The 14,401-nt window shown below is 54.0% G+C and overlaps 1 protein-coding gene across 2 annotated transcripts in view; it reads left to right on the top strand.

The window, feature by feature from the left end:
* Positions 1-872: 872 nt before the first annotated feature.
* Positions 873-14,401, top strand: part of MAPRE3 (microtubule associated protein RP/EB family member 3) — a 28,467-nt gene continuing 14,938 nt past the window's right edge. For both annotated transcript variants that reach the window (XM_028725325.2, XM_028725324.2), the window contains exon 1: positions 873-1,034. The gene's annotated coding sequence lies outside the window, so the exon portion shown is untranslated. The remainder of the gene's footprint in view (positions 1,035-14,401) is intronic.

Here is a 14,401-nt window from a genome sequence, read left to right as displayed (position 1 = left end):
AAACAAAATAAAAATAAAAAAGATACAAAATACAAAAAGCAAATAGCTGAAAAAAAGAAATTTAAAAAGAAAATATATCCAGCTGCCGCTGCTTGCGGAGAGGTCCGCGAAGCCTGGGCCGGACAGCTTTTGAAGGCAGGCGGGGGGAGCAAAGACTTTCGCCCCCCGCCAGCCTTCAGAAGAGGTCCTGGACCTCTTCTGAAGGCTGGCGGGGGCGAAAGTCTTTGTCCCCCCTGCCTGCCTTCCCAGGGGCTTTTAAATCGCCCCGGACAGCGGAGACGTCCTCCGCTGTCCTGGGGTTTTTTAAAATGCTGGGGGTGGGAAGAAAAGCCCTTGTCCCCCCCCCCCCCCAGCCTTCAGAAGAGGTCGGGGGACAGACTGTCCCCGGACCTGGTCTGAAGGCGGTTTCCCTAGGAACGCATTAATTGATTTTCAATGCATTCCTATGGGAAACCGTTCTTCGCAAGACGAAAAACTCGCAAGACGAAGAGACTTGCGGAACGAATTAATTTCGTCTTGCGAGGCACCACTGTATATATTTCCATCCATTGTCAATCCATATTTGCATATTCTTGTTAATCTTGATACCAATACCACTTATTTTCAATCCAACATCATTTTAGCATTCATAAATTTTACAGTATTTCTGCTGATTGGCTCTCCCGCAGAGGCGAGGGCTGCGGGCCTCTGCACATGCTCGGGGAGCCTCTTCCTCCGAGGGCGGGGCCAAGGCTGCTCCCCGGGGAGACAGGGATGCTCCGGCGCGTGCGCAGAGGGGCGCGTGGGCGGGGCCTGCGAGGCGGGAGAAGCCTCTCTCTCTCGCCCCGCCCTCCGTCTTGGGTTGCCATGGCAGCGCGGAGGGCGGAGCCTCGGTCGCGAGCGCCGTCGTCCGTCCCTGCTCGGGGGCGGCGCATGCGCGAGAGGACCCTCCTCCCGGCCCCCCAGCAGAGCCGGCCCGGTCCGTGAGGAGGAGGAGGAGGAGGAGGCGGCGGAGGACGGAGCCAGCCAGCCGCCCTTGCCGCGCCGGCACCGCCGTGAGTGGGGGGCGAAGGGCGCGGGGGGGGGGCGCCGGGGACCCCCCTCCCCTCGCAAAATGGGGGGCCGCGAGAAAGGGGTCCCCTCACCCCGGGGGGGGGGTCCGCGGAGTGGCCTGGTCTGTGGGCCGCCGTGACTCGGCAGTCCGACGGGGGGGCGTCTGGGGCTCCTCCGGGGGCGACCCCCCCCGCCTAGGGACCCCCCTCTGTCCCTGTCTCTTGGGGGGCGGGGGGGGGTTCTTGGCCGCCCTCGTCGCCCCATCCCGGGAGCAGGCGGGGGTCCCGTCGGGGGGGGGCAGGGATGGGGACCCCCCCGTATCCTCCTCCCTCCCTCCCCCCGCGGGCCTCCTGAGGGGGGGGGGTGTCGTGGCGCCGGCGCCTCTCTCGGTCTCTGGCCCGGGGACACGTGGGAGCGCGCGTGCCGCCGCTGCCGCAAAATGGCTCCTGCCTCGACGGGGGGGGGAGGGAGGGAGGGAGAAGGCGCCCCCTTTTTCCTCCTCCGCCGGAGTCTCCCCGCAGGGAGGAAGGAGGGGGCCCCGCTGCGCAGCTGAAGCCCCGATGGAGCTGCTGGGCTCCAGGCGGGAAGGGGTTCCTGCGGGGAGAAGGTCCAGGGGCAGAACACGAGGAGGACCCGGCCCAGGACCCGGCCTCCCGTCCAGCATCGAGGTCTGGCGGTGGCCCAGGAGTTCCTGGCCGGGAAACCAGCAAGCAGCAGGATCCGACCCGAAAGCAGCTTCTGCTCTCTCCGGTCCAGATTCCCACTCCAGCTCTCAGCCTCTAACACAAGCCAGCTCCACGCACACCCACTGCCCCCATCCTGCGCTCTCTCAGGGCAAAAAGTGGTGGTGGGCACTTGGTGAAGCGCTCTTAAGAGTTGGCAAAGTGCAGAAAAAAGGAGCTGCAAGCTTTTAATGGGACGCTTTCATCCCGGGACTGGGGCATACCAGAATAGTCAGCCTGGGCTTAAGTAAGTGGGCAGATCCTGGACCCCACGGTCAGGGCAGTTCGCCCGGTTGGTTTTCTCTCTGCAAAACATCCTTGCCCATCTCTGCTGCTCCGCTGACTGATGGGATGCCAGCAGAGAGGCCTCCGCACACTCTGTGGGTATCCCTGGCATAGCTGGAGAGGGTGTGGCTGGAGGACCATTTTTGCTCTGAGCCGCTTGTGGGCATTGCCTTCCGCTTGCCCCTTTGCGGTGGCCGGCAGGGCGCTGGGCAGCCTGGCAGTGTTGCTGTGTTCTTTTTTCAGCTGGTGAGACTCCTTGCGCCAGACTGCTGCTGCTGCTTACGAATGAGCCCTGCCTTGGGGCCCAGCAGGCCTCCTTTGAATGCTCTGCCCCTGCGGCAGAGGGCAAGGCAAGGTGTGGCTGCGCTCGGCTGTCGAAGCCCTTTGGGTCGGCCAGCAGGTGCTCCCTCCCCCCCTGACCCCATTGCTCTCCCCTCCCGTCTGGTGGCTCATCCTTGCCCTTCTTCCTGGCATCTGCTCCTCTTGTGCCATGATCCAGGTGCTTCCTTCCACAGGGAGTGCCCGGTGGAGTCTGTGCACGCCCCACCCAGCCCTGGGGCCCTTCAGATACTTTGTCCAGCAACCCCCGTCTAAACCCAGCCGGTGTGGCCTGTGGCCAGAGATGAAGGGAGCTGGAGTCAGCAAAGTGTGGAAGGCACCAAACTGGGGAGGGCGACCCTGGAGCTGTTTCTGTGGCACTTTAGTGTCAGAAAAGAGGGAGGCCCTGTGGGGTTTTGAGCCAGATGCCATTTGAACGGCATTGTTTTAGGGCTGGAGTGTCAAAATGCCTTGCAGGTGTCTGTGTCTGAGAAGTGTGGACTGCCCCAACTGAACGTGTGAACAGGCAGTTGCTGAAAAGCTGCATTTAGAGTGATGTGAGAGCTCTCTTTGTGGAGGCTCCTTCCTTAGCGTTCCTGATTTCCAACTGTCCCTTGACTTGGTGCAAGCAACTGCCTCCATTGTGCCGAAGTGCTTTGCTGCTGTGAGAAGAGGCTGCTGGCCTGGACGGCCCCGTTGGCCTCTTCCAGCTGCCTCTTCTTGTGTCCCCATGAGAGAAAGGGAGCCTCGCCTGCTCTCCTAGGTCTTGGAGGAAACTGTTCCCTTGCTGGGAAGATGCTCTGCCCCGCCAGCCTCAAACTTCACCTTGATGGCTTTTGTGCCTGGATGGTGCTCATATTTATGAACCTGTCAGCCTCCTCCACTGTGGGGGAGTGTGAGATTTGTGGTCTCCCTCCTTGCACAGATTTCTGAAGCTAAACTTCAGATTTCTGGGCAGCCTGGGATTTTTGCAGATCTGACAAACAGCTGCTGGTGGATGCCTTGAAAATTTCCAAGGAAAGAGATTCCATAAGCTTCCCAGACAGCTGCTTCTGCAGATCCTTGCCTCTGGTCCTCATATCCCTCTCTTCGTTCAAAAATGCTTTTAAATACTTGAAATAACTCAGCATATCTGAAGGGGATGGGCAGAGACCCCCCCCCAGGGCCTACTGCTTTATTATGGGCTGGGAGTTAGAAGGCTCTGGTTGAGTGAGTGAGCTGAGAGGGGAGCTGCTGGTGGGTGAGCTGCCCGGCTGGGGGTGGTGCTGCCGCCGCTGCCGTAGGCATGCTGTGTCACTGCTGCTCACTGTGCCCAGGCCTGGGGCAGAGGTGTTGCTTGGATAAGTGGGTCAGGCCCTCTGTTAATTTTGCTGGAGCTGTGTCAGCACAGCCTGGCCCTGCAACAGCCTCTTGCCCAGCCACCCTTGAAATCGGAAGCTGGCCCCAACTAGTTGTCACCATTCTTGCTCCCCCCTCCCCACACACCAAAGTGCTGCTAAATGGGTATATCTGGGGATTGCAGGGAAGACCTCCTGGTTTCTCTTGCCTGGGAGCCACGTCAGTCACGGCGATCCGAGGATTGTCTGGAGCCTTGGCAGGTGGGGTTGTGGTGGGTCTGTGTGCGTGAAACTTAATTTGGGACAGGCAGCTGCAAAGGGTCTGGAGAAAGAGGTGCAGGCTCAGAACAGCCAAAAGGATGAGGTCGGGGTTGAGGAGAGGGAGTCTGAGCTGCAGGGGGTGGGGGGTGGGCCTGTCCTGGTGCTGATGGAAAGCTGACCCCCCACCTCCACTCGTGTAAAGGGAGTCTTCCTGCTCAGGGCCCTCCGATACACAACTGCCACAGCTGGCTTCCTCTCCTGAAAGTCTGCTGGCCTTGCCTGCGCATATTCCTGAGTTATCGCCCAGGTAGGGTCCCTTGCTAATTGCCGGGATTATAGAAAGTGAAAAGGTGGCGAGTGTTGCTTCTAATGGTGCTTTGGCAAGAGCAGGGATTGTTTTGCCTTGTAGTGGAGACGCCCGCCTGCTGCAGCAGCGGCCTTGTTTAATTCTGCTTTATTTGAAAAGGGCTTGCCACTTGCTTGCACACTGGGCCCGCCCAGCACTCGTCTTGTTTGCTTTTCCTCTGTTTGTGGCAGGCACCATCGCTACAGTCCACGTCTCTGGTGCTGATCTTCAGCAGTGCTTCCACGTGGGGCTTTGGGTGGCAGAGAAATGCAGATGCCCAAGTCTGTGGGTGTTGGGAGGATGGGTGTCGCTTGCGCTCCTTGAAGGGAGGCTGCATGCAAGCTGATAAATGCCCCCAGTTGTTGCTTACCTTGGAGCTCTGCGGTCTGGCTCTGAGGCCCCAAAGACAGCTGCGTGGCTTGGGTGGAATTCCTGCTCTCCATGGTTACTCCAGCGATAGTTATTTATACAGCCTCCTATTTGGTCTTTGTGTGCCCCTTCCCCACAGCCCTGTCTGATGGATCAGGGTGGGCATTTCGTCAGAGTATGGGAAGGGAATCTGGGTTTGACTGCCCGCCCCCTCTGCTGCAATCTTTCTGACGTGTGGGTGCGAGTGGTGTTTTTACTTTCATGAATTCCCAGCAGTCGGTGGGGGAGCCTTTCAGCAGCTCCAAAACATTAATGAAAGAGTTCTCTGGAGTCGGGAAGCAGACATAGTTGTCTGCCTTCCTGTTCGCTCTGCTGTTAGTGAAGTCTTTGGTTAGGGCAAGCCACCCCTGGAGTGGAGTGGAGTCCAGCACACGTCCTTCTGAAATCCCTGAGGCGCTGCTGCGGGGCTTTGTTGTTGGGGCTTTCTCTGCTCCTCCTCCTCCTCCTCTCCCTTGGTGTTGTCTGGGTGTGCCAGGCCCTGCCATCGCCACGTGAACTTGGCACAATCTCTTGACAGCGGGCTTTACTACATAGGCATAACAAAGTGCTCCCTGGCCATATGCTTCCTCTGAAGGGTATCACATGAAGGCTGGTGGAGAGAGGCATTCATGTTGATGCTCCAGATGGGATGCTGTTGGCAAGGAGGGGATGGCGCAGGATGGTGTTTCTGCAGAGTTTGGGGACTTCTCTCACCAAGAGCCAGAGGTCTGGCTCCTAGCAGAAGAGAGGCCAGGCTCTGGAGTGAGCAGCGCTGCAGAGTTCACAGCCAGTGTTAGAAACTGAGCTATGGAAGCTAGGAGCTAAAGGGCACCTTAAGCCTAGGTTGTGGGCACAACAGCAGACTGCTTTTTCTATAACAAGAATACAAAGCAGAAAATGAATGAACTGCAGCACCTTAAGTTCATTTTTCACATGGTCTAGTCCTTCCCCTGCCCACTCCCCTAATATTCTTAAATCTTCAGAGAGTAGCTGAAGTGGGGAGGCAGAAAAAGGTCCTCCTTTCCCCCCACTCTGCAGTTTTAATCTGAAATCTTAGGCGCAGGACTGTGCCCAGAGCTCAGAAGCTGCTCGTGCTAATGAAATTCCCTGTTGCAAAATGCGCCTAGAACAAGGGGAGCTTCGGACACTGTTCCCAGTTGCCTCTAGATTGAGGCGGAACCTTTCTTTATACAAGGGACAGTTGCTGCCCATTCCTGCATTGCCGGGGGTGGGGCTAGATGATCCTCAGGATCCCTTCCAACTCTGCCACCACTCTTGAAATGCTGCCCCTTGTTCTGCTTGCAGCACTTCAAAAAAGATATTGAGCTGATAAAGGTGCAGGAAAGGGCTATTGAACTGTTCTAGGGGCTGGATCAAATCCCCTGTGAGGAGAGTTTTCAGTGCTCTTGGGGGGGGGGGGAGGTATAGGTGGAGGGACGTGACATAATAGAGGTCTGTCAGATTATGCATGGCATGGAAAAAGCGAGTAGAGAGTATTTTGTCCATAATTCTGGAGCCTGTGTTGACATCAGACTGGACTTTTGTTCCAGACTGTTCCAGTTTTTCATACATGCAGAGACCCTACACCTGAGCTCTCAGGAGTGGGGCTTGTTTTGCACTTGTGCTTCCCTGCCTGGTTTGCTGTTGTCGGGTTCAGCCTGCGATCTGGTTTCTGTTCCTTCGTTTGCCTTTGCAGTATCAGAGTGAAGCTCTGGGGGAAATCCCCGGGGCTTAGAAATGTGATGCTCTGCCAAGGGATGTGAAATATTTTGCTTGGTTGGCTTGAACTCTAGTGCCTCCTTGCCTGTGCTTGGAGTGAATGCCTGTGTCTACGGCTAGAGCTGAGCCATCGCTTCAGAGAGGCCCACTTTCTCTGGCTGCATCTTCTGCACATCACGGCTTCTGGGAAGGCCCGCATCTGCACGGCCTTCTCCAGTTTTGGGAGAATGGTTTCCAAGAGCTGGCGCTGGCTGGCAAATCGGGATCCCAGCACCCTCCAAAGACCACCACAGCCTTTCTGTTCCATTGCACTCCTCCCATGAGCACCATTTGGCAGAAAGGTAGGAGGCAGATGTAAAGAATCATCCAAATAAATAAATTTCCTGTTCTCACCCGTGGGAGTCCGTACACCCTAGCAGTGCAGGGAGTAATGGCTGGCGCTGCAGCTGGCACATCCCTGGCTCCTGCAGACCCACCCAAACCAGACCCTGAACACCTTCTGGGAGCTGGCTGAATTCTGCTTATCTGGCCCCACTTTCAGCAACTGAGATTATGGGGGGGGGGGGCGCTACTTAAAGCAACCTGACTGTGTTTCTGTTAGTGCATTTGCGTTTAATCCACAGTGCATCTTCAGGACGGGGAGGCTAGGATTTCTCTGGCTTGATGCACAAGACTTGTTCGGTCTGTGGACAAGCAAAGGAGCTTGTGACCTCCCCAACAAAGGCCAGCTTGTTGAGCAGTGGGAGAGCATCTGCTTTGCATGCAGAAATGCCCAGTTCAGTCCTTGGAATCTCTAGGCAGGATTGGGAATGTTCCATGGAGAGACCCTTCCAGTCAGCATGGGCAGTCCTGTTCTAGATCATGGGTAGGCAAACTAAGGCCCAGGGGCCGGATCCGGCCCAATTGCCTTCACAATCTGGCCCACAGACGGTCCGGGAATCAGCGTGTTTTTACATGAGTAGAATGTGTCCTTTTATTTAAAATGCATCTCTGGGTTATTTGTGGGGCATAGGAATTGGTTCATTCCCCCCCCCCCAAAAAAATAGTCTGGCCCCCCACAAGGTCTGAGGGACAGTGGACTGGCCCCCTGCTGAAAAAGTTTGCTGACCCCTGTAATCTAGATGGACCAATGGTTTGACCTGGTCAGAGGGCAGCTTGCGGTGTTCTTGGAGCCCCTCGCATGAGCAGGTTGTGGGTCTCTGGAAGGAAGCTCAGGGGTTTCAGACTCCAGCTAGTCGGAGAGCTGTGTCCAAGCGAGGCCCAGCACCTCCAGGGACACTTGAGGAGGTCAGGACAGTGTGCATTGCCTTGTATGGGTGCAGGCTGGATGAAATTAAATTGTTTAACCACATCAGTTAACAAACATAGATACATATGCTATAATGTTCTTATTTTAGTAAATAAATTGTTTAAATTGTTTTTAAGGAAATGTTTTTCTCCTACCACTAAAGTACTGCAGAAAAGTTGTCCAAATATAAACAGTTAACTTATTAAACCTCACAATAATTTCATAATTATCTATGTATTTCTAATAGTATAACCAAATCAGTAATTTTTTACATAACTGTAAAAACTACTCTGAAAATTTATTATTCCAAAAATGAAACTTTCATCTGGTTGTAAATATTAAGATTATACCAGCAAGAATTAGTCTTTCTGTAAAAAAATGATTTAAATCAAATCTTACTGACTAGTGACTTAAATCGTGATTTAAATTGATTTGATTTAAATCAAATCCACCCTGGCAATGTGCCTTTTTTTTCTTGGTTTGCATATGTCTGTGTTTGGTAGCCTTGAGGAGGAGCAAGGAGCTGTGCTCCCTTGCCCAGCAGAAGGGAGTGGAGTGTGAGCTGTGAGCTTCAGGTGCCCGTCCAGGACTCTAGCCATCCGTGTCTGGACACGAGCGGAAGCCAGTTTCCTTTCATCTCCTCCCTCCTGCCACCCTGCCTGCCCACCCCAATCTGCTCTGGAGAGTTGGAGAACTTCTTGAGGGGTTTGGGGGGATCTGCCTGGGAAGAAGAGAAGGGCGAGTCCCGTTCCTGGCTTCCACTCTTAAACTAATAGCAGTTTCAAATATGGCACAGAAAGTGCGGTGGTTGGGGCTCTGTTTGCCTCCTTACGCACAGAGGTAGTATTATCATAGTGCTAAGCAAGCGGTCAGTTGGCTGCTTCAGAGCAGGGCTTCTTATTTGATCCTGGCTGTTCTGCTCAGGGTTCTGGGCATCCGCAGAGGTCTGCTCCCTGGGCACAATGGCAGTCTCTCTGGACCCCCCAAGCCAGGAGGCTGCTGAGAAAAACTTGTGGCTGTGGCAGTGAGGCCCCTCTCTGAGACCCAGAGCTGTTGTGCCCCATTTCCCCTTCCTTCTGTTCCTGCCCAGTGCTGGAGCTGGGTCCGTCCCGGGCGCTTGGCGTGCTGCCTACTTCTGCTTGGCTTCCCCTGTTAGAACACATTTGCTCTTTGCATGCAGATGGCTCCCTAAAGCCCCCCTCTGAATGCTTCTGCCTTGGGACTCGAATAAGCAGGACTAGGCACACAATGGGATGACTGGCCCGAAAGAAAAGCCTGGAACTTTCCAGCTGGGAGGTCTCGGCTGAGGGGCACCCAGAGGGAGCCGCTGGGCCTTTGTGAGCTCCCCCTCTGCTGAGCTGGTGGAAGGCGGGTGCAATGCTGCTGCGCAGGTTGGGACGGGATTCAACAGGGAGATTAGGCCGTCTCCCAGAGCCAGCGCTCCCAAAGCTGGCATCGTGGCTAAGCAAAACCTTCTGGCGGGAAAGCAGTCGTGCTCGGCTCTTGAAAGCAACACAAGGCGTCTAGGAGCATCTTGGGCCTCAGCATGCTTGACAGGCCAAGCTGCCTGTCTTTCATAATCCATCTTGCTAAAATGGCAAAAAGTTCCCAGCAGTTGCCCATGGAGTAATAATAATAATAATAATAATAATAATAATAATAATAATAATAATAATAATAATTATTTATTATTTATACACAACCCATCTGGCTGGGCTTCCCCAGCCACTTTGGGCGGCTTCCAACAAAATATTAAAATACCATAATACATCAAACATTAAAAGCTTCCCTAAACAGGGCTGCCTTCAGATGTCTTCTAAAAGTCTGGTAGTTATTGTTCTCTTTGACATCTGGTGGGAGGGCGTTCCACAGGGTGGGTGCCACCACCGAGAAGGCCCTCTGCCTGGTTCCCTGTAACTTGGTGTCTCGCAGTGAGGGAACCGCCAGAAGGTCCTCGGAGCTGGACCTCAGTGTCTGGGCTGAACGATGGGGGTGGAGGTGCTCCTTCAGACATACTGGATTGTCAGTCAGTCCTTTCTCTCTCCCTGCTCTGTCCCAGTTGCCTCTATGTGCCCTGGCACAGCTTGCCTTCATCTGGCTTCTGTGCCCTCCTAGGTCACCGGTGGAGCCAGAGTTCAGCTTGCATGTTGGGTCGGTTGAGGGAGGGGGCTGGCGATGGCTGTGTCCTAGCAGGACTGCCACTCACTTGACCTGTGTTCCCCTTGCCAGGGCCTTTTGGGGCTCTAATCCCATCTTAAAATGAGATTTGGTGACTGTCTAAACTTTGCTGGGATTTAGGTGCCTTATTTAGACCTGCTTCTGGAGGTGCCTTTGTGAGTTCAAGAGGAGGGAGGAGGAGGAGGAGGAGGAGGAAGACAAGGAACCTGGGCCTGCTGGGATTCTTTTGAGCCACAACAGCAAAGAAGGTGCATGGAATGGCAGGCTAGGCAGGGGCATCATCGCCTCCCGGGCCTTGCAGGTGTGGCCCATTTGGCTCCCCCCAGGTAAGTGCTTCCGTGTGAACGGGGCACAGCCGCTGGAGCAAAGGCAAGCAGGGGCGGAGGCTGCTCCTCTAGGGCTGTCTTGGGCCGCTGATAATGTTCGCAGATGCAACACTCTGTGGCTCTTTCCCACGGAGGATGGTTTGCAGTGCAGAAGTCCCAAGCGGTGGTTTTGGGGCAGCACAGTCCTTCCTTTCTGTCCTGGGCAGGATCAGTGCGAGCGACCTTGGTAACATCCACTTGACAGTCTCCAGGAGTGTCTGCTGTTCCCCAAAGAAAGGCCCCCTACTTCTGCTCCATTTCACTTGGAAATCTTCTTTTCTGATCTCACTGAGTAAAAATTAGAGCCTGTTACGTGGGCATTTCAACTTTGTGGACATTTGCCTCCCTTAGGCCAGGGGCAGAGGGAGAGAGAGAGCGGGCATAACACCAGCCACCAGCTGTGAATATTGCAGGCAGAGTTCCAACCCCAGAAAATGCAAGGATGGGATCCAAGCTGCAGCTGCCCAGTACAAACAAGGACCAGCCCCCGCCTGCAGCTCATTGCAAACCCCCCCCCCCCCAGTGAAGCATCCCTCAGCAGCACTGCTGGGCAGGTTGGGCCAGCTAATTTCTATTATTTAAATCACCAGGTGAAAAGACAACACTAAATCATGGATTTAAATCCAAAAATTCCCCTTGTAATTGAGGTAATCTCTAAATGAGAGTGCATTCCTGGTGTTGCAACTGTAGATGCACATTGATTTGAAGCAGAATATAACTTTTGTACCAGGCTTTGCCAACCTGGTTCCTTCCAGATGTTTTCGACTCCAGTCAGCCCCAGGCCGGCCTGGCCTGGCCTGGCCGGCTGCAGCTGTGGCGAAGGCTGCTTTATGCAACCTGAGAAGGTGCCATCCTGTCCTCAGTAGTGAGCATCCCACTGTCGTGGGCTTCCGTTTTCCAGCAAGAGACGCCATGAAGGCTGCCCTTTTAAGGGATTTTTTTAATGACTGATGTTTTAATGTATTTTTAATCTTTCGTTGGAAGCTGCCCAGAGTGGTTGGGGAAACCCAACCAGATGTTCGGGGTATAAATTATTATTATTATTATTATTATTACTATATTGGGCCCAGGCGAAACTGAGCACACAGTTGTGCCTCTGTGCCCTCACTAGTAGCCAGGAGGGAGCCAGCTCAGGGGGATTAAAACACACACCCAACCTCTTAGAACTGCTGGTAGGTTCAAGAAAGCATTGCTCTTTGATAGATGTAGAATGCCCTTCAGTCTGCTGTATTTCCAAGGTGATGAGGCACAGCTAGGTGGTGGATTTTGGGTGCTGTCTAGGGGTTGCAGAGCGAGAGGTTCTCTGAGAAGTTCTCCTTTGCAAGCCCAGCAGGAAGAGTACACTTGGCCGAGGGAGAGTACGGTGCTGTTTTTTACGTAGTTAATGATCAATACATCATGAACTTTCTGGTGGGTTGTGCCCCATGTTGGTGTATATGTGTGTGCATTTGGATTGTTCTGCCTAAGTCTGGAGTCAGCCTGCATCTTTCTGATTCCATAGCCGTTGGTGATGTTGTACGTAATAAACCATCGCCACAGCTGACCCAAGCAGCAGCAACTGTTGGCCAGGCTGTGGGACTAAAATAGTGGACTGCTTGTTGCATACTTTGAGTTCTCTGGAAATAAGCAGGTTGAAGGCTGGGACATGGCCCTCGGGGAGCAGTTTGCGCTGCTGCAGCCATGCCCCCCTTTCTTTCCCTGCCCTGGAATCTCCTCTTCTGCTGCCCCCCCCCCTCCCGACTCTCTTGACTGGTGCCCTACTTAAGTCACTCATTCCTGTGTTGTACACCTTGATCTGAGCATCTTCTGAAGTGGTGGCGTTCCACAAGGAGATAAATAACAAGCCCTTTTCCCTGCGTGCAACTCTGACGCTCTCTCCAGTCAGACGCAGGAGACAGTGACTATGAGCCGCAAGTTAATGATCCATTACACCAGCAATTCATGGTGCAACCTATGGGCAAAACACGAGACTTCTGGATTGCAGTGAAACTAGAAGCTTGTGCAAGGCCCACTTTTATTTATTTATTATTTAAGATCACCCGCTCTGAGACCCCACAGTAATTCTCCCCTGGCCTCCTCGCTGGCCCAAGTAGGACCAATTCAGCCAGCTAGCCCTGGGATTATCTAACTGATTTTTGACTTCTGATTTTTATTCTTATTCATGTTTTTATACCGTATTTTATGCTGCTTTTATAATTAAGTGTTTTAAATTTGTTGTTAGCTGCCCTGAGCCGGGTTTTTGAACCAGGAAGGGCGGGGTATAAATAAAAAATTTTTATTATTTTTTATTATTATTATTCCCGTCTCCCTGCCCGACAAGCGTGGCTGGAACTTGCAGTCCCTTTCCCTCGTGGGCCTGGGGGTGGCTGCATCCAGAGGGCAAACCATTTCAAACCCACCAGCAGCTGTGAAGGAAGACCCGCTCTGGGTGGGTGTTGTGGCAGATGCACCAGGTCCAAATATGCATGTGGCAATCCTCTTCCTCCCTCCCCCTGTGGCTCCTCCTCCTGCTTTCCCCCCTCAACCTGCCATCTGTGCTGGTCTTTGCCTGCATGGGGAGGGCTGCCTGCCTTTGGCCTTCTGGTTCGCCTTGCCTTTGCATATGGGGTCTCCTGTCCTGAAGGGTTGGCCAGTTAGGGGTCAGGAAACGTCACACTGGTGCCTCTGCCTGGAAGGAGGCGGCTGCAGAGGCTGCTTGGGCCAGAGGACCCAGGAAGGAGCATGGTGGGGAGGGGTCCCTCTTGGGCTCTGAGCTTCAGGCTTGGCTGCTGGGGGTCAAGGGGTCTCCCCCTGTGTTGCAGAGTCATGCAGGTGTTCTTGGCTCATTCTGTTCCATTCGTCCCATCGTTCTGCCCGGACGCTGAGGTCCAGCTCCAAGGGCCTTCTGGCAGTTCCCTCATTGCGAGAAGCTAAGCTACAGGGAACCAGGGTGAGGGCCTTCTCGGTGGTGGCGCCCGCCCTGTGGAACGCCCTCCCATCAGATGTCAAAGAGAACAACAACTACCAGACCTTTAGAAGACATCTGAAGGCAGCCCTGTTTAGGGAAGCTTTTAATGTTTAATAGGTTATTGTATTTTAATATTCCGTTGGAAGCCGCCCAGAGTGGCTGGGGAAGCCCAGCCAGATCGGCGGGGTATAAATAATTAAAGTATTATGATGATTATTATGATGATGATTATTATATTCCACTTAAATAATAATAATTTAATTTTGACAAAGTAATAATAATAAATAAATAAGAATAAAAATTACCTCCCGTTTTTTGATGCAGTACACCTTTCCCGAACGCTTAATTAAAATGAGGCATAGCCACCCCCAACGTGAAACTGAGCTTTCTTTGAAAATGGCTAGATTCTGCCTTTTGGCGCCATTACCCTGGCCGCTGTTGGGGACAAAGCGCTGGACTCTGTGGAGCTGGAGCTCCTGTTGGGGAGCCATCCTAGACCCTTTTGTGTGCAGAGCGAGTGCCGGGCCCTTGAACCCGGAGAGCACCTTCCCCAACAGCCTCTCCTTGGGACCCCAGTCCCAGCTTGCTGCCCCTCTGGACAGCTGCCTGCGGGGTTTCTCTCTCGCTTCCCCTTCCAGCATCCAGGGGCGAACGACTGGCACTCCCATGCCTGGTAGTTCTCCAGAGGGGCACCCACATTCCTTGTCCCCTTCCCAGGTTGGTGGCCCAGGGAGAGCAACCTTGGGCATGGGGGGGGGGGTGTTTGACCTCCTTCCCCTGTGCCACATCCCACTCACGATGGTTTGTGCTGCGGTTGCCCCCTCCCCTCTCCCCCTGCCCCCAATAGCCTAGGCAGCTCCAAGGAAGATCACCTGTGCTAAGAGCCATGTTGGGAGCTGGAGGCGCCCCCTGGAGTCTCCTGGAGGAATTCCACTCTCTTCTCACCATTCCTGGGCAAGGACCCATCAGCTGCTGCCTTGGCCGCATCTGGGCTTTCCAGGCTCAGCTCTTAAAGCATGAGCCAGGTCCTCCCTGGTGGCCCTCGAGCCAGCCTGGGTGGGGCCTTTTCCCTGCAGGAAAAAACCCTCTCTCTTTTCTTTCTTTCTTTAAACCACCCTTCCCCACAAGAGGCGTTCTTGAGTGATGCAGAAGTTGTGCAGCGGCTTCATTCTAAGCGCACCCAAGAGCTGAAGGG

This window comes from Podarcis muralis, chromosome 3 (assembly GCF_964188315.1).
Source record: "Podarcis muralis chromosome 3, rPodMur119.hap1.1, whole genome shotgun sequence".
NCBI lineage: Eukaryota > Metazoa > Chordata > Lepidosauria > Squamata > Lacertidae > Podarcis > Podarcis muralis.
This window is presented reverse-complemented; position numbering and strand designations above follow the sequence as displayed.